At 33.3% G+C, this 19,033-nt stretch overlaps 2 protein-coding genes across 8 annotated transcripts in view; one reads left to right on the forward strand and one right to left on the reverse strand.

The window, feature by feature from the left end:
- Positions 1-16,573, reverse strand: part of LOC136031269 (putative leucine-rich repeat-containing protein DDB_G0290503) — a 62,486-nt gene extending 45,913 nt beyond the window's left edge. The window contains exon 1 of one of the 2 annotated variants that reach the window (XM_065710698.1): positions 16,400-16,573. The gene's annotated coding sequence lies outside the window, so the exon portion shown is untranslated. Of the gene's footprint in view, positions 1-16,388 lie in introns of both variants that reach the window. The other variant, XM_065710699.1, reaches the window with a different exon arrangement.
- The window catches only part of LOC136031270 (protein draper-like), a 237,994-nt gene that overhangs the window by 1,861 nt on the left and 217,100 nt on the right, over positions 1-19,033 (forward strand). The window contains exon 1 of one of the 6 annotated variants that reach the window (XM_065710703.1): positions 10,265-10,363. The exons of 4 other annotated variants lie outside the window; for them this stretch is intronic. The gene's annotated coding sequence lies outside the window, so the exon portion shown is untranslated. Of the gene's footprint in view, positions 1-10,264; positions 10,364-19,033 lie in introns of those variants that run through there. One more of the 6 variants, XM_065710705.1, reaches the window with a different exon arrangement.

Here is a 19,033-nt window from a genome sequence, read left to right on the forward strand (position 1 = left end):
TTTTGAATGCTTTGTAACAAAATTCTTGCAGTATGAAAATTACTGGCCAATTTAAATTTCAATTATAATTTTAGCTGGGTTAAGTTTCAATGTATTTCATTCTAATTACCCATGTTATCTAGTGTCTTACAGCGAAAATAGAAGGGCTTGAAAATATATAGTACTCTTTTAATTCTTCTTTATCTTGATAATGGTTTTGATTATTCTTCAAGTCTTATGCAAAAATTGTACACTGTGAATTTAAATTGTTTTATTCTGAAAGAAGGATAATATTTGTAACGTTTTGACACCCAGCAATTTGGTTATAGTGACCATTCAAAGACATTATAACATTGGACTGGTGAACTAATTTAGAATTTAATTTTTAGTCTTGTTGACAACTTTAAGAAGACAGTAACACAAGGAATGTTTAAATAGGCTACTTTTTGGGATAAATATGCCCTAAAAATATGAACATCAAAAAACATTAAAATATTTTATTCATTTACTCTTTGCTTACAAGGCAACTAAAAAAAATTATACATTTGGAAATTTGCTTTATGTATAGATTCAGTTTTAAGTTTTTTTTTTAATTGAACCCTTTTTAAATCATGAGTTACTCAATCACTATCTTCAGGGCATTTTTAGTTCTTCTTCTTTCTTTTTTCTTTTTACAGTAATGATTTAAAAATGAACTGAGATAAAATAAAAAAGATACAAGTTTTTTTTTTTTACTAAAGGAAAAAGCAAAGCTAGTGCAGACCAAAGAAAAAAATAATACAAGACATTATTATGAACAGTAAACTAAAAGTTGTAAGAAACAGATATTAAAAAAATCTCTTTGTTGAGGGATACAAGGGGGATGACTTTGCATTTCAGATATCCAGTAATGCTCATTTTGAGTTTGAGTTGAATATCCATTTTATTTTTGGTATGTTGCAAACTAATCGGTTTCTCTTTTTGTTAAGGCTGATACCATTTCCATTTAACATTTAGTCTGTTGTTTGTTATTATTTATGTTTTTTTTACTCTGCTCAGGACATAGCTTTGCTCTTTACTTTTGTTATACAAAGCTTATTTTTGTTTAACTGTAGACAGTGCAATAGTGCTGCATAAGTGAAGAGTGGTGTGAGCACAATGTATCATTATTTATATATTTTTTTTAGACTGGGGCACTTTGTGTTGAAGGAGTTTTCACAGAAACTTGGAAATGGGCTAATTCAATCGGAGATTGCAAGTTCTAGTGTACCTTTTAATAGCAAAAAGTGATTGGAGGGATACCAGCCCCTCCCATGCCCATAATTTTTCAAATACATTTAATCAAAGTTCCTAAGGTAGCAATTTTATTCAGTGTAGTTGAAAGGTCCAGTAACTGTATCTTTGAAGATGACACCCCCTACACAGCCCTCAGGGCAAGGGTTTAAGTTTTGCATGGGGGCATATAAGTTTTTTTGAAAAGATTGGGGATGTAAACTTTGGAGCGGGTTCATTGGATTGGAAATCAGAAGTTCTAGTTCCCTTTTTAAGAGTCAAAGTGATGGAAGGGCAACTAGCCCCCTCCCCCTTCGTGGCCTATTTTACTCAAAGGCATCCAATAGAAACTCAATTTAGCTATTTGTTCAAATAAATAGTCCAAAGATCATATAACAAGGCCATCAGGGTTTACATAACCTCCAGTGTCTGGAGACAAGGGTTATAAGTTATACCCTGGGGGTATATAATGTTTTTATGGAAGGAGTGGTTGCATGAATTTTAGAGGAGGCTCATTTAATTGGAAATGGAAAGTTTTAGTTCCCTTTTGAGATTTAAAGAGACAGAGGGATACTAGTCTTTCCCAAGCCCATCCTTCCTAAAGACACATCCATTGAAATTTCAAGAGAGCTATTTTGTTTAGCATTGTTCAAAGGTCCAGTAGTTATGTGTTTTGGGATGTCAACCTATCCACAGTCCTCAGGGCAAGGGCTGTAAGTTATGCAATTTGTTCCTTGCATACATATAGTATATGCTGTTGAGAAAGGTATGGATGTTTGAACTAAAAACGAGCAGACATTAATTTGAGTAGAGTTGACAGCCCCCATGTCTCCTCAAGACCAGAACGTAATTGTACTTTACTGGAAAAAAAAAAAATACATAAAAGTATTCCATTCTTTTGAATTAAATAAGTAAAAATCCACAACAACAAAAAAATGAAAATTGACAACCCTTTTTTTCAGTAAAGTGCAAATTGTGTTCTGGCCTTCAGAAGGTATGGGAGTTGTCAGCCCTGCTCATGTTAATTTTTGCTCGTTTTGAGTTTGTCTCTGTTGTTTATAGTTATTTAAGTTCGTTTGTGTTCCCTTTATTTGTTGATGGTGATTCATGATCTTTTATGCCTGGAAGATTATTTGACTATCTCTGCTCATTTTTCTGGACTGCTTTACTATGGTGAGCGAAATGGTTGTCTGAATATTTTAATTAGAAGTGTTTGGGAAGTGAATGGGCTTGGGAGGAGTGCTGCTTACCCTCCAATCCCTTTTGACTCATAAAAAGGGCACTAGAACTTATAATTTTATTTTTTTTATTAGTTTTTAGTTTTTTTTGTAGTTTTTGCCTTTTTTTTTCTCTTTGAGTGTCGTCATTTATTAGTTTTTTCCTTTTTTTCTTTTTAGTTTTTTATTGGTTTTTACCTTTATTTTAGCTTATTTTTCAGTTTTTTCCTTTTTTTTAGTTTTTTTTTATTTTTTATTTTTTTTTAGTTTTTTACCTTTTTTTAGTTTTTTTAGTTTTTTAGCTTTTTTACTTTTTTTATTAGTTTTTAGTTTTTTTTTGTAGTTTTTGCCTTTTTTAGTTTTTTCAGTTTTTTTTTTAGTTTTTTATTGGTTTTTACCTTTATAGTTTTTTTAGTTTTTTAGCTTTTTTATTTTTTTTATTAGTTTTTAGTTTTTTTTGTAGTTTTTGCCTTTTTTTAGTTTTTTCAGTTTTGACGTCACCTGATCCAGTTTTTTCAGGTGACGTCACCTGACACATCCATCCATCCATCCACAGACAACTTATTTTTATATATATAGATATATAGATATATATATATATCTATATATATAAAAATAAGTTGTCTGTCTGTGGATGTGTGGATGGATGTGTCAGGTGACGTCACCTGAAAAAACTGGATTAGGTGACGTCAAAACTGAAAAAACTAAAAAAAGGCAAAAACTACAAAAAAAACTAAAAACTAATAAAAAAAATAAAAAAGCTAAAAAACTAAAAAAACTATAAAGGTAAAAACCAATAAAAAACTAAAAAAAAAACTGAAAAAACTAAAAAAAGGCAAAAACTACAAAAAAAAAACTAAAAACTAATAAAAAAAGTAAAAAAGCTAAAAAACTAAAAAAACTAAAAAAACTAAAAAAATGTAAAAAACTAAAAAAAATAAAAAATAAAAAAAAACTAAAAAAAAGGAAAAAACTGAAAAATAAGCTAAAATAAAGGTAAAAACCAATAAAAAACTAAAAAAAAAGGAAAAAACTAATAAATGACGACACTCAAAGAGAAAGCGACCAGGACAAAAAACTAAAAAAAAAGGCAAAAACTACAAAAAAACTAAAAACTAATAAAAAAAATAAAAAAGCTAAAAAACTAAAAAAACTAAAAAAAGGTAAAAAACTAAAAAAACTAAAAACTAAAAAAAACTAAAAAAGGTAAAAACTAAAAGAACTAAAAAAGAAAAAAATAAATGACGACACTCAAAGAGAAAGCGACCAGGACAAAAGGAATGTTCGATTAGCAATCAACAAAGCACCGGGACACAGGGAGTATAAATGACGACCAGGACACAAGTAAAAAAAAAAATTAACAAAACTAAAAAGAAGGTAAAAACTACAAAAAAACTAAAAAGAAAAAAAAACTAAAAACTAATAAAAAAACTAAAAAATCTAAAAATCTAAATAAACTAAAAAAGAAAAAAAAAGGAAAAAAATAAAGGAGAAAAACAAAACTAAAAAACGAATGTATATACAGACCGGTACACCGGGATACAAATGACGACCGGGACACAGGGAATATAAATAACGACCGGGACACAGGGACACAACTACAACGGGGACACCGGGGGAAACAGGGGGATATAAATGACGACCGGGACAAAAAAACTAAAAAGAAATAAAAACTAAAAACTAATAAAAAAAACTAAAAAATCTAAAAATCTAAATAAGCTAAAAAAGAAAAAAAAAGGAAAAAAATAAAGGAGAAAAACAAAACTAAAAAACGAATGTATATACAGACCGGGACACCGGGATACAAATGATGACCGGGACCCGGGACACAGGGAATATAAATGACGACCGGGACACAGGGACACAACTACAACGGGGACACCGGGGGAAACAGGGGGATAACCTGACAATCTATTTATATGCAAAGACAATGGGACAGCAAAGAATGTTGTATATTCGCAAGTTTTACGTAGTTAAAACCATATATATATATATATCTATATTCACAGGTGGGACATAGGGACACAACTACAATGGCGCGTAACTATTATGGCGCGTAACGACTTACGCGCGCGGGGGGGCTTGGGGGGGGCGCGAAGCGCCCCCACCAACTAGGTGTTGGGGTGGCGCGAAGCGCCACCCCAACAGCTAGTATATCTATATATATAAAAATAAGTTGTCTGTCTGTGGATGTGTGGATGGATGTGTCAGGTGACGTCACCTGAAAAAACTGGATTAGGTGACGTCAAAACTGAAAAAACTAAAAAAAGGCAAAAACTACAAAAAAAACTAAAAACTAATAAAAAAAATAAAAAAGCTAAAAAACTAAAAAAACTATAAAGGTAAAAACCAATAAAAAACTAAAAAAAAAACTGAAAAAACTAAAAAAAGGCAAAAACTACAAAAAAAAACTAAAAACTAATAAAAAAAGTAAAAAAGCTAAAAAACTAAAAAAACTAAAAAAACTAAAAAAATGTAAAAAACTAAAAAAAATAAAAAATAAAAAAAAACTAAAAAAAAGGAAAAAACTGAAAAATAAGCTAAAATAAAGGTAAAAACCAATAAAAAACTAAAAAAAAAAAGGAAAAAACTAATAAATGACGACACTCAAAGAGAAAGCGACCAGGACAAAAAACTAAAAAAAAAGGCAAAAACTACAAAAAAACTAAAAACTAATAAAAAAAATAAAAAAGCTAAAAAACTAAAAAAAAATAAAAAAAGGTAAAAAACTAAAAAAACTAAAAAAAAAACTAAAAAAGGTAAAAACTAAAAGAACTAAAAAAGAAAAAAATAAATGACGACACTCAAAGAGAAAGCGACCAGGACAAAAGGAATGTTCGATTAGCAATCAACAAAGCACCGGGACACAGGGAGTATAAATGACGACCAGGACACAAGTAAAAAAAAAAAATTAACAAAACTAAAAAGAAGGTAAAAACTACAAAAAAACTAAAAAGAAAAAAAAACTAAAAACTAATAAAAAAACTAAAAAATCTAAATAAACTAAAAAAGAAAAAAAAAGGAAAAAAATAAAGGAGAAAAACAAAACTAAAAAACGAATGTATATACAGACCGGGATACAAATGACGACCGGGACACAGGGAATATAAATAACGACCGGGACACAGGGACACAACTACAACGGGGACACCGGGGGAAACAGGGGGATATAAATGACGACCGGGACGAAAAAACTAAAAAGAAATAAAAACTAAAAACTAATAAAAAAAAACTAAAAAATCTAAAAATCTAAATAAGCTAAAAAAGAAAAAAAAAGGAAAAAAATAAAGGAGAAAAACAAAACTAAAAAACGAATGTATATACAGACCGGGACACCGGGATACAAATGATGACCGGGACCCGGGACACAGGGAATATAAATGACGACCGGGACACAGGGACACAACTACAACGGGGACACCGGGGGAAACAGGGGGATAACCTGACAATCTATTTATATGCAAAGACAATGGGACAGCAAAGAATGTTGTATATTCGCAAGTTTTACGTAGTTAAAACCATATATATATATATATCTATATTCACAGGTGGGACATAGGGACACAACTACAATGGCGCGTAACTATTATGGCGCGTAACGACTTACACGCGCGGGGGGGCTTGGGGGGGCGCGAAGCGCCCCCACCAACTAGGTGTTGGGGTGGCGCGAAGCGCCACCCCAACAGCTAGTTATATATATAAAAATAAGTTGTCTGTCTGTGGATGGATCAGGTGACGTCACCTGAAAAAACTGGATCAGGTGACGTCAAAACTGAAAAAACTAAAAAAAGGCAAAAACTACAAAAAAAAACTAAAAACTAATAAAAAAAATAAAAAAGCTAAAAAACTAAAAAAACTAAAAAAAGGCAAAAACTACAAAAAAAACTAAAAACTAATAAAAAAGCTAAAAAACTAAAAAAACTAAAAAAAGGCAACAACTACAAAAAAAAACTAAAAACTAATAAAAAAAATAAAAAAGCTAAAAAACTAAAAAAACTAAGAAAACTAAAAAAAGGTAAAAAACTAAAAAAAAACTAAAAACTAAAAAAAACTAAAAAAAGGAAAAAACTGAAAAATAAGCTAAAATAAAGGTAAAAACCAATAAAAAACTAAAAAAAACTGAAAAAACTAAAAAAAGGCAAAAACTACAAAAAAAACTAAAAACTAATAAAAAAAGTAAAAAAGCTAAAAAACTAAAAAAAGGTAAAAAACTAAAAAAAATAAAAAAATAAAAAAAAACTAAAAAAAAGGAAAAAACTGAAAAATAAGCTAAAATAAAGGTAAAAACCAATAAAAAACTAAAAAGAAAAAAAGGAAAAAACTAAAAAAAATTTTCATCTAAAAAACTAAGAAAAACTAAAAAAGGTAAAAACTAAAAGAACTAAAAAATAAAAAAATAAATGACGACACTCAAAGAGAAAGCGACCAGGACAAAAGGAATGTTCGATTAGCAATCAACAAAGCACCGGGACACAGGGAAAAACTATAAAACTAAAAAAAGGCAAAAACTACAAAAAAAAACTAAAAACTAATAAAAAAGCTAAAAAACTAAAAAAACTACAAAAAAGCCAAAAACTACAAAAAAAACTAAAAACTAATAAAAAAATAAAAAAGCTAAAAAACTAAGAAAACTAAAAAAACTAAAAAAAGGTAAAAAACTAATCTGTGGATGGATCAGGTGACGTCACCTGAAAAAACTGGATCAGGTGACGTCAAAACTGAAAAAACTAAAAAAAGGCAAAAACTACAAAAAAAACTAAAAACTAATAAAAAAAATAAAAAAGCTAAAAAACTAAAAAAACTAAAAAAAGGCAAAAACTACAAAAAAACTAAAAACTAATAAAAAAGCTAAAAAACTAAAAAAACTAAAAAAAGGCAACAACTACAAAAAAACTAAAAACTAATAAAAAAAATAAAAAAGCTAAAAAACTAAAAAAACTAAAAAAAACTAAAAAAAGGTAAAAAACTAAAAAAAACTAAAAACTAAAAAAAAAGGAAAAACCTGAAAAATAAGCTAAAATAAAGGTAAAAACCAATAAAAAACTAAAAAAAAACTGAAAAAACTAAAAAAAGGCAAAAACTACAAAAAAAACTAAAAACTAATAAAAAAAGTAAAAAAGCTAAAAAACTAAAAAACTAAAAAAACTAAAAAAAGGTAAAAAACTAAAAAAAAGAAAAAAATAAAAAAAAACTAAAAAAAGGAAAAAACTGAAAAATAAGCTAAAATAAAGGTAAAAACCAATAAAAAACTAAAAAGAAAAAAAGGAAAAAACTAAAAAAAATTTTCATCTAAAAAACTAACAAAAACTAAAAAAGGTAAAAACTAAAAGAACTAAAAAAGAAAAAAATAAATGACGACACTCAAAGAGAAAGCGACCAGGACAAAAGGAATGTTCGATTAGCAATCAACAAAGCACCGGGACACAGGGAGTATAAATGACGACCAGGACACAAGTAAAAAAAAAAAATTAACAAAACTAAAAAGAAGGTAAAAACTACAAAAAAACTAAAAAGAAAAAAAAACTAAAAACTAATAAAAAAACTAAAAAATCTAAAAATCTAAATAAACTAAAAAAGAAAAAAAAAGGAAAAAAATAAAGGAGAAAAACAAAACTAAAAAACGAATGTATATACAGACCGGTACACCGGGATACAAATGACGACCGGGACACAGGGAATATAAATAACGACCGGGACACAGGGACACAACTACAACGGGGACACCGGGGGAAACAGGGGGATATAAATGACGACCGGGACAAAAAAACTAAAAAGAAATAAAAACTAAAAACTAATAAAAAAAACTAAAAAATCTAAAAATCTAAATAAGCTAAAAAAGAAAAAAAAAGGAAAAAAATAAAGGAGAAAAACAAAACTAAAAAACGAATGTATATACAGACCGGGACACCGGGATACAAATGATGACCGGGACCCGGGACACAGGGAATATAAATGACGACCGGGACACAGGGACACAACTACAACGGGGACACCGGGGGAAACAGGGGGATAACCTGACAATCTATTTATATGCAAAGACAATGGGACAGCAAAGAATGTTGTATATTCGCAAGTTTTACGTAGTTAAAACCATATATATATATATATCTATATTCACAGGTGGGACATAGGGACACAACTACAATGGCGCGTAACTATTATGGCGCGTAACGACTTACGCGCGCGGGGGGGCTTGGGGGGGGGCGCGAAGCGCCCCCACCAACTAGGTGTTGGGGTGGCGCGAAGCGCCACCCCAACAGCTAGTATATCTATATATATAAAAATAAGTTGTCTGTCTGTGGATGTGTGGATGGATGTGTCAGGTGACGTCACCTGAAAAAACTGGATTAGGTGACGTCAAAACTGAAAAAACTAAAAAAAGGCAAAAACTACAAAAAAAACTAAAAACTAATAAAAAAAATAAAAAGCTAAAAAACTAAAAAAACTAAAAAAAGGCAAAAACTACAAAAAAAACTAAAAACTACAATGTGAATGCACATGGTGCCATTTGATTTAGTTAAAATTTCCCTTAATATTTTAAATGTAGTAAGGGTTGTAGTTTTAGTAGTTGTAGTAGCATACAAATTTCGTCAATTGGCTTATTTGTGAATTGGTGATCTCCCTCATTATTTCCTGAAAGTTCCAAAGCAGTATACTCAATTATTCCTGAGTTAAGCGATTTTGGCATTTCATATATACAGAAGTTGTTTTGATTTAGTTCAACGGTCTCTGAAAGGCTCACCTGAATGCCCTTTTTGTTTTTAGAAAGTAATTATAACCTTTATGGAGCGAACATCCCCAAGGGCTTAATTATTGGACCTTTGAAAAATGCCGAAGAAAAGAGATGCGTCGAAATATTGATCGGGTGTTTGTTTTGGGAAATGATGGACACAGGGATGGGGGCCTGTTGGGATGGGGGATGAGGGGCTTGTTGCCTTCAAACTACTTCATAGCAGCCAAAAAGGGCACTATAACTTCCAATTTCCAATCAAACGCCCAGTCCGAACTTTATGCGACCAGTCATTCCATAAAAACCTTATATGCCCCCAGGGTATAACGTACAACTTTTGCACTTGGGATCTTGTTGGTTTGCGTCGACTTTGGAGGCATTGTTGTATGTCCTTTGGACTATTTTGAACAAGATGGCCATCTCGCAATTCTGATCAGATGTGTTTGGGGAAAAGAGGGGGTTGGGCTGATTCGGTCAGCCCAATCCCCAAAGGCCTTGTTATATGATCTTTTGACAATTTTTGAACAAATAGCTATCTCAAAATTTGTTTCGGATGTATTTGAGGTAGTGACTACCCTGCCATCACCTTGACTCTAAAAATGGGAATTGGGACTTCTGGTTGCCGATCCAATGAGCCCCCTCCGAAGTTTATGCGACCACCCTTTCCATAAAAACCTTATATTCCCCGGAATATAACTTACAACTCTTGCCTTGGGGAGTTGTCATCTTCAAAGACATAATTACTGGACCTTTCAACTATGCTAAAAAAGATGGTTTTCTCATAATTTTGATCAGATGTGTTTTATCCAAACGATGGCCGTCATGTACGGAATAATTTCTGCTCGGTCTCAGATTTAGTGTTGTTCCTTACTTTTAACTGAAAAAGAACTTTTTTATTATTCAATAGTTAAAGAGGTAATTTTCTTATATGTAGTGTCACTTAAAAGTAAAAAATGCAGTAAGTACTCTAGCAAAATTCGGCTTGTTAAATTACATAGTTAAAAAATTACTAAATTGGCTTTCATCTTTTGAGTTTTGCGCACGTTAGTGGAAACTATTCTGTTTCTTTGGGACATGGAGTCGGAACTGACTCGGCATAATGCTGAAATAGTTTGAAATCTGTCATTCTCTGTGAAACATTTCTTTACTTACAAGGATTTGATACTAATCAGTTCCTAGCTCTGAGGTACTTCTAATTTAATTCTTTGAAAGGCTAATTTGAAGGTCTATTTGGCTCTTTGAATAAACGATTACCTCTTTACTACGTTTCTGCAAAATTGGCCACTTTTTCAAGAAATACTATATCTGATGATTACTCAAAGGCGTAGAACCTATTGGACATAAATGAAAAAGTCGAAAAATTATTATGATGTTCCATTACTGCTACAAGCATGTCTGTAAAATTTTTATCATCCGATTAGCTCTCAAGCTGCAGCTTTCAAAACTTCCATAAAACACAAAAATTTTGATTCTCAGGTGAATTTAGACATGAAATATTTTTAAAAATTCGCAACTATTTAACTTTACATGTTCATTAGAATAAAACTGATACGTATTTTTTTTGTTATATTTAATAAATACAGTTACAAGCAACAAAGCTGGGATTAAAAGCTGGGGAGGAGGTAGGGATGAAATCCACTTCTCAAACCCAAAAGTTGCCGATTTATATTGCTATTAAATGAACAATACCATTTAAGATGAACAAGGCCATGGCAACCATCAGATTTACACATATTGTTGTTTATTTTCTTATCAGTCAAGTCAATCTCAGCAATATAGTGTTTAGAAATGATGGCGGGAAAGATTACAATGTACCCAGAAATCATTCTGATTTTTCTCGAGACAAGTCTTTTAATATATATTCTTTTAAACAAATCAGAGACTAGTCAAGGAAGGCTAATCGCCCTTTTTCTTTTGAAATGCGCCCTTAAACTGGTTAAAAATACGCTCGGTTCTGGGATAGGAAAATATTTTCCAGTACTGAAAATGTTTGTATTAAAGTTTAAACATCCAAGGAAAAACTAAACTAATCAGAGACGTAATCGGGTGATAGAGATAGCCTAAGAATTAAGAAATAAAAGAAAAACTTTAATTTCACCCTTCCATTGTATTCTTAAATGTTAAATTTGTAATGATCATATGTTTTTTTTTATTATATTTTGTGATTTTTTCTTGCACTATGATTATCAGTTCAGAATATTTGCCACTACTTGTTGTATGGTAATAGGCATTGAACCCATTCAATCATGATTAATGAGCCCTGAACGACCCCTCCATTGATAGATCTGAATGGGACTACGAAATGTTTCTTCTACAAATTAAGTTTGAAGAAGCTTAATTTTGTTAAGAAATGAGACCATAGCCCTTAACCAGCCGCTGTTTTATCAAATTTATCCTGGGCCAACCTTCAGATTGATAGGGTCCCTCTAGCTTACAATACTAATAAGCAGTTCAAATATTGCCACATTAATGTTTCCATGTCTCTAGGAATGGAAACTTCCCGAAAAACCGAATAGTTTCGTTTGTGAATATGAATTTTGGTGTTAGATTAGGACTCTAGTTTTACATGAAATGTGGTATTAATATTTAGGATATTTCTCATATAAGGAAGTAACGTGAGCAGGTAAATTTGGTAGAAAATTGAAATGTACGATTTTCATAAGATAATATGGAAACCGTCATGATATTCTAAGGGGATTGAAGCTCGACCCCCCTCCCCTCATCCACATACGTACCAGGTGGCTAGCTCATTTATTTATTTTGTTCCAGCTTTTTATCGAGGTATCAATTAAAAAAAAAACATTTTCCCAAAAGAAAAGAAAATTAAAGGGCGATTACTAAAAACTAAGATGACTATAGCTTGTGAGTATGACATATAGCTTTAAATGTGGTTCAAACTAACCGACTTGTGACATTTCCCTATGTTTATGGAATGCTGAAAAACAGGAGCTTTGCTGAGAACACAAAACCAATTAGACGACAAATTAAATTATTTTGAAAATTTAAGTTGGCCTAAGCTCAGTTTTCCGTATTTTTTTTTTTTTTTAGGAGCACTGAAAACCATTCTTGGGAGAACAGCTATTGATTATAGAACTGCTCTTGGATCTTAAAAGATTGAAACGCTTAAATTAGGGGCACGAATTCACAAAAATGTCGGAGGGAGGTAAAATGTATTATTCAAAATTTAGAAGGGGTAATTTCGTCATTTTTTTCAATTAACATACCGAAAAAGGTTGTTTTTCAGGTAAAATACCAAGAATAAAGTATTTTTGAAGTCTAAAAGAGGGAAAATGCCCACTCTCAATTGGCGAGGCGCTAAACTCTTCCACCAAATTTGAGAAACTTTTTCACGTGGATATGAATCTCGAGGTGTATTTTATTGCAACTGAGAAATAACGGATAATTTTTTATTATTATTATTATTATTTGTCAAGTAGCCTAGCGGCAGTAGTTAACATTGCATTATATATTACGCAATGAATTATGTCAATTAGCCTTGCACAAAAAGTGCCGCTTACATTCATGCTTTCATTCCTGAATTCCTACACAGACTTTCATCAAAATCATGCACTCCCCAAGAAATCGAATTTTGCTGATAAAAGCCATGAGACAAGTCCTTTATCACACAAATGCATTTGGGTGGGTTGGGGAATTTTTCGATAGTAGCGTATAATATGGATTGTTTATTTAAAGAGCAACAAAGAAATGGATATTTCTTTTCCCGAAAGTACAGTTTCTGTCTCTTATTTAAACAATTGATTTTAAGATAAACTTTTTTGTATATTTTAGAGAAAGTAAACGAGCCACGTGAGTGAAACTTTCTGGAATTTGCCCAAATATCAATTCCTGAAACTTTAATTAATTTGATCAGCGGACTATTTTTTTCAGACACATATTTCGATTTTGGCGACAAAAACGACTTTATTTAGACAGAGCATCGAATTGTAAATCGAACAGCCTGTTTACTTTTCGGTAAATTTACCATATCGTTTTCCCATTCCAAGTCTATATGTCTAAATTTCATCCTATCAGAGTATCGATATCCCAATAACTTGGTAGTTACCAGTCAAGTGGTTTAGAACAGTTTATTGTTTCATTGTTGAGTCCTATTTACTGTTTGGGGAGAAGGGGAGGATTGTAATATCGACCTAATGTTATTTTTCGAACCTGAATTTCAAGCAAGCCAATTATTTGTTTTATTTTTTCGTCCATTCAGTTTCCGACTTTTTTTGTCCCTTCAAGTTCCCCTTGCTCCAAGGAATAAAGGATAAAAAACTCAAACCCCTTGAAAACAGAAACTCTTTTTTGCCCGTGTTCAGAAAAAAACTAATTCACGGATAGAGAGTTGAAGCTGTTGGAAAAGAAACTTGTTTATCCTTTTCCGAGTCCTCTTTGTGAATATGATTAAAACCCTGTATGGTGCACAGGTTTGTGCAGTCCAGACGGAAAATGGGCTGTTAGTGTGGTCTCTTGTCGAGTCTGGTGTACGTCAAGGATGTTTACTATGTCCAATATTATTCGCAATACATATAGATGTTGTGCTTCGAGCATGCGTGCTGAATGCCTCCCATTTGTGCTTGATTTATGCCTCCCGCACGAGTTATGGTGTTGGACCCCACCCGGCATTCGAAGTAGTGGAAGACAGTTTAGCACACTTGGTCGACTCCTGGAGAAAGAGGCGACGAGTCTCCAAACCACTCTGAACGAACTTAGGTTTTTGGCACAGGGTCGGTTCAGTTGGAGGTCAATTGTGGCTGTCCTGTGGACATTTGACAGGGCTAGTGCCTTTTTAATAGTCAAAAATGATTGGAGGGCAACTGACCCCCTCTCACGCCCACCATTTTCCCAAACACATTCTATCATAATTTTAAGATTGCCATTTTGTCCAGTGTAGTTGAAAGGTTTTGTTCAATGATGTCTTTGAGGACGACAAACCGCCAACAGCCCTCATGGCAAGAGTTATAAGCTGTGCCCCTCGGGTATTTGACGTTTAAATAAAAAGGATAATCATAAACTCCGGAGGGGGATAATTGGATAGATAATCAGAAGTTGTATTATCCTTTTTGATATTCATAGCGATTGGAGGGTGGATATACCCCCCCCCCTCACACAAACCTCGTATTTACCCAAATTGCATCTTATAGCAATTTTGAGATGACAATTTGTTGTCGTAGAAACTTTGAAAACAGCTTACAATTAAAAATTGAACGGATTTTTGCCTTTTTTGATAGTCAAAAATCACTGCAGGCAACTAACTTGCCTTCCAAAAGGTCTGGATATTATATCTTTGAGGATGACAACCCTCCCCCACTCCCCCGTGTAATTCAGAGCACGGGATATAAGTTATGTAAGGTAAAGAATACGGCACTGGACTTTACAGTCTCTACTGGCGGCACTGATCTCCGTTTCTTGACCCTTCAGTCAGGAAGTGCGATGAGGGGTTGGGGCCAACCATCCTATGATTTTGCTCACCCTTCATGTTGACCTCCCCCAGATTTCTCCAGACACCCATTTAGAGCTGGGTTGACTCTTGCTAAGCTTACATAGTCACGCCATTGAGCCCCGTCCCAAACCAAATAATTGAGTACACTAGGATTCGATCCCTTGGCCTCTCGGACAAAGGATCCTAAATCTAGTTATGCCTTGGGGGATATAAGCTATATATAGGAAAAAGTGATCGTAAAGACTCAGGAATGGGCTTATTTGATTGGAAATCAGATGTTCTAGTGCCCTCTTTAAGATTCAGAGTGATTGAAGGTTAGATACCCACCACCCCCACACCTCGTATTTTCCCGAATATATCTGTTAGAAATTTTGGGACGACCATTTGTTGTTGTAGCTCATTCAATTCGAAATTGAAAGGGCTAGTGCTCTTTTTAATGGTCGAAAGTGATTTGAGGGCAACTAAACCCCCCTCCCATGCTCACTATTTCTCCAAAACAAATGCAATCAAAATTTTGAGATAGCCATTTTGTTCAACATAGTTAAAGGTCTGGAAATTGTATCATTGACGATGACAACCCCCCCCCCCAGAGTTCTCAGAGCAAGGGTTGTAAGTTCTGCGTTGGTGGCATATACGGTATATATAGAAAGGGTGATCTTATAAACTTTGGAGGAGGCATATTGGATTGCTAATCATAAGTTTTGGTAATTTTTTTAAGGTTCAGTGTGATCGGAGGATGGATATCTTTCTTTACCTTGTATTTTCCCGAAATGCATCTCATAAAATTTTTGAGATAGCAATTTTGTTCAACGTAATTGAATGGACCGGAAATTATGTCTTTTAGGATGACACCCCTCTCCCCAGCCCCTAGGGCAAGGGTTATAAGTTATGCCCGGGGACAAAATGAGGTATATATAGAAAGGGTGATCGTGTATACTTCGGAGGAAACTCGTTGGATTAGTAATCAGAATTCTAGTGCCATTTTTAAGATTTAGAGTGATCGGATGGTGGATATCCTCCCCCCCCCCCAAAGAAATAACTGGTATTTTCACAAAATAAATCTGATGGAAATTTTGAAATGGCCATTTCTTGTCTTAGAAACTTCGAAAAAGGCTCATTCGATTAGGAATTGAAAGGGCTTGTTCACATTTTATTGTTCAAAGGTGTTTGGAGGATCCCCCCCCCCCCCATTTCTAGAGTTTCCTGAAACACGTCTAATCAAAACTTTGAGATAGTCACTGTGTTCAGTTTAGTTGAAAGGTCTAGAAACTATGTCTCCTTCTCGTCCCTTTTCAAGACAGGAACATAATTGTACTTTACTGAAAAAATGGCTGTGGATTGTCAGTTTAGTATACACATACTGATATATATCTCTATAAGGTTTTAGTAATTTTTTGAATTATTAAAGTTAAAAAACTTAAAACATTTCAAGAGCAACATTTAGGGTGGGAAAGAATTCTCCCTTGATATTCTTGACTATAGTAGACAAATTTGGCTGTGGAGATCAAAGGTCGCGCATTAGTTCATATTCCTCATCATCTAGAACAAGGTCAGGGTTTCCTAATTTTAAATAAAACACGTGCCAGAGGGCCTTTCTATTGAATAATACTTTGCATCATACTATATGTTGTATTCCACCTTGTCAGCAAATCCTGTTCTAGGGATCAGTATTGTTCATATCTTGGTAATATTGGAGGTAGATCATCAGCAACCTGCACAATGGGCCACTGAACATGAGCATCAATACTACTACTACTACTACTACTACTAATAACTCACTGCAGCACCAAACCGCCTGAGGCCAACACAGCTACGCACGCTCCTCCTCCAACCTAATCTATTTAAAGCCTCCCTCTTTACACCCTCCCAGGAAGTTCCCATTTCCTTTAAATCCTTATTTATGACATCCTCCCAACCCAGACAAGGACGACCTGCTTTCCGTGTAGCCCCAGACGGTTGGCCAAAAAGGACAATTTTCGGTAATCTGTCATCCTTCATCCGTAGAACGTGGCCTAGCCATCTCAACCTTTCTTTCATTATAGCCCCAGAAAGCGGGATTGAACCACACTTTTCGTACAACCTACTGTTTGAAATACGGTCAGTCAGCCGGGTACCCAGAACAATTCGTAGGCAATTTCTCTGGAAAACATCTAGTAAATTTTCATCTGCTTTTCGGAGTGTCCATGCTTCAGAGCCATATTTGACCACTGTCATCACTGTAGCTTCCAATATTCTAATCTTGGTTTGTAGGCTTATCTTTCTATTCTTCCAAACTTTTTTTAACTGTGAAAAAACACGCTGATCTAAATCACAAAATCTTTTCAAGAGTTCATTGTTATTTTAAATTTGATTTTTTTCAAGAAGGTTGTTGAGAAGACAAAGAATTTGTATATAAGTTTAGGTCTTTCACTTTATACTTGCTTCCATGTACATATGAATAAGAAACATTTTGGACGGGGAGTTGTTTCTATGAAATTTGTCCACCTTTCTTTCAGGCCTTTGTAGAATATCTGCATTTGATAAAACATTTATAAATAAAGTACTGATGACCTTTTTAAAAATGATGACCCTTTTATTAGATTTTAATCCCTCCAGCCCCCCTACTGAGAAATGATTAAAGGGACTAATTTTTTCAGAGATGATTATCATGATTGAAGCATTTTTTCTCATCAACATTAAACAAAGTACTCCTTTGAGGATTTTACCACCCTCTCTTTGCGTATTGACCCACCGCCTTGCTTTAATAATAATACATCTCTTTATTTTGAAGTAAATCACTTTATTACAATAACCCATTAAAATAAATACCAAAAACTAAGAGTGCTGTCACCCTGCAGAGCACAACCCAAATTTTCCTTCGGAAAAATGTCGGCAGACAATTTAATCCCCGTTGAAACTTGTCTTCTTCCAATTATTAAATAAAAAGTTTTTTCAATTGAAAGTGTAATAAAAACATGAGAATACAAAAGTTCGTTACGTAAGCTAATTTATAAGTTACGTATGTCTTTTGCTAATAAAAACATTCGTAAAAAATTAAAAGTTCTAGTTGCCTTTTTAAGTAACCAAAAAATCGGAGGGCAACTAGGCTTCCTCCCCCGCTCTTTTTTTTCTCAAAATGATTCGATCAAAACTATGAGAAAGCCATTTAGTCAAAAAAATAAATATGCAAATTTCGTTTTAATTATTCCTCTGCGGAGAGCCAAAATCAAAACATGCATTGATTCAAAAACGTTCAGGAATTAAATAAAAAAAAACAAGTTTTTTTTAACTGAAAGTAAGGAGCGACATTAAAACTTAAAACGAACAGAAATTACTTCGTATATGAAAGGAGCTGCTTCCTCATCAACGCCCCGCTCTTTACGCTAAAGTTTTTTACTGTTTTAAAAAGAAGAGTTGAGAGAAAGAGTCAAACTTTAGCGTAAAGAGCGGGGCGTTGATGAGGAAGCACCTCCTTTCATAGAAAAAGTAATTTCTGTTCGTTTTAAGTTTTAATGTCGCTCCTTACTTTCAGTTAAAAAAAAACTTTTTTTTTATTTAATTCCTGAACGTTTTTGAATCAATGCATGTTTTGATTTTGGCTCTCCGCAAATAGAATTTTTGATAATTTAGGACCCTTGAACCTGCGGCACTTTGCTCATGCCATCCTAGGGAACTCACTCTTTTCGACTTTTTAACTATTTTGAGAAAAATGACAATCTAGAAATTCCAATCCAATCCCTTGGGATTTAAGGGGGCAAAAAATAGCACGCACGGTAGGCCTGTTTACCTTCCAATCGCTTTCGCCTCTTGAAAAGGGCTCTCTAGCCTTCAATTTGCAATTAAATATGCCATTCTCAAAATTTCTACTACCACCCCTTGCATGCGTATTGGCCAGGGAAAGAATAATACCTTGGTTATCGCTGTTTACTAAGTCAACGCTATTGCTTTAGTTTGATTATAAACATCCAAAGAAATATCCAAGGAAACAATATGTTTAAAAAATGAGGTTCATTATCACTTAATCAATTGTGAAATACTTGACAACGCACACCAGAGTTAAAATATACATCGATATATTCAAAGTTCAGCTATAAATTAGTGCCAATTTATTAATTAAAGTCTATTTTGAATTACATTGACCTCCACATTAGACATAGTGGTCTTATGATTTTTGGTTGGCAGTATTGGTGAGAAAGAATAAATAGAAACCAAGTTCGTTGGCTAATTGAACAAAGAATTATCAAAGGTTGGGAGGTTGGGAGGAGTAATCATTAGGATAATTGAAGTCAATTAATGAAGTCACAGATAAAAGAGGTGAAACGCTAATTAGATAAGTAGAACAAATTGATTGTGTTGCGAAAGCAACACTGGTTTTGTTCCGTTTTTCTTTTCTATGCCGCCGTTGTCGGCTTATTCCTGGAAACTGGTAAGGTC

The sequence above is a fragment of the Artemia franciscana genome, chromosome 9, assembly GCF_032884065.1.
Source record: "Artemia franciscana chromosome 9, ASM3288406v1, whole genome shotgun sequence".
Classification (NCBI taxonomy): domain Eukaryota; kingdom Metazoa; phylum Arthropoda; class Branchiopoda; order Anostraca; family Artemiidae; genus Artemia; species Artemia franciscana.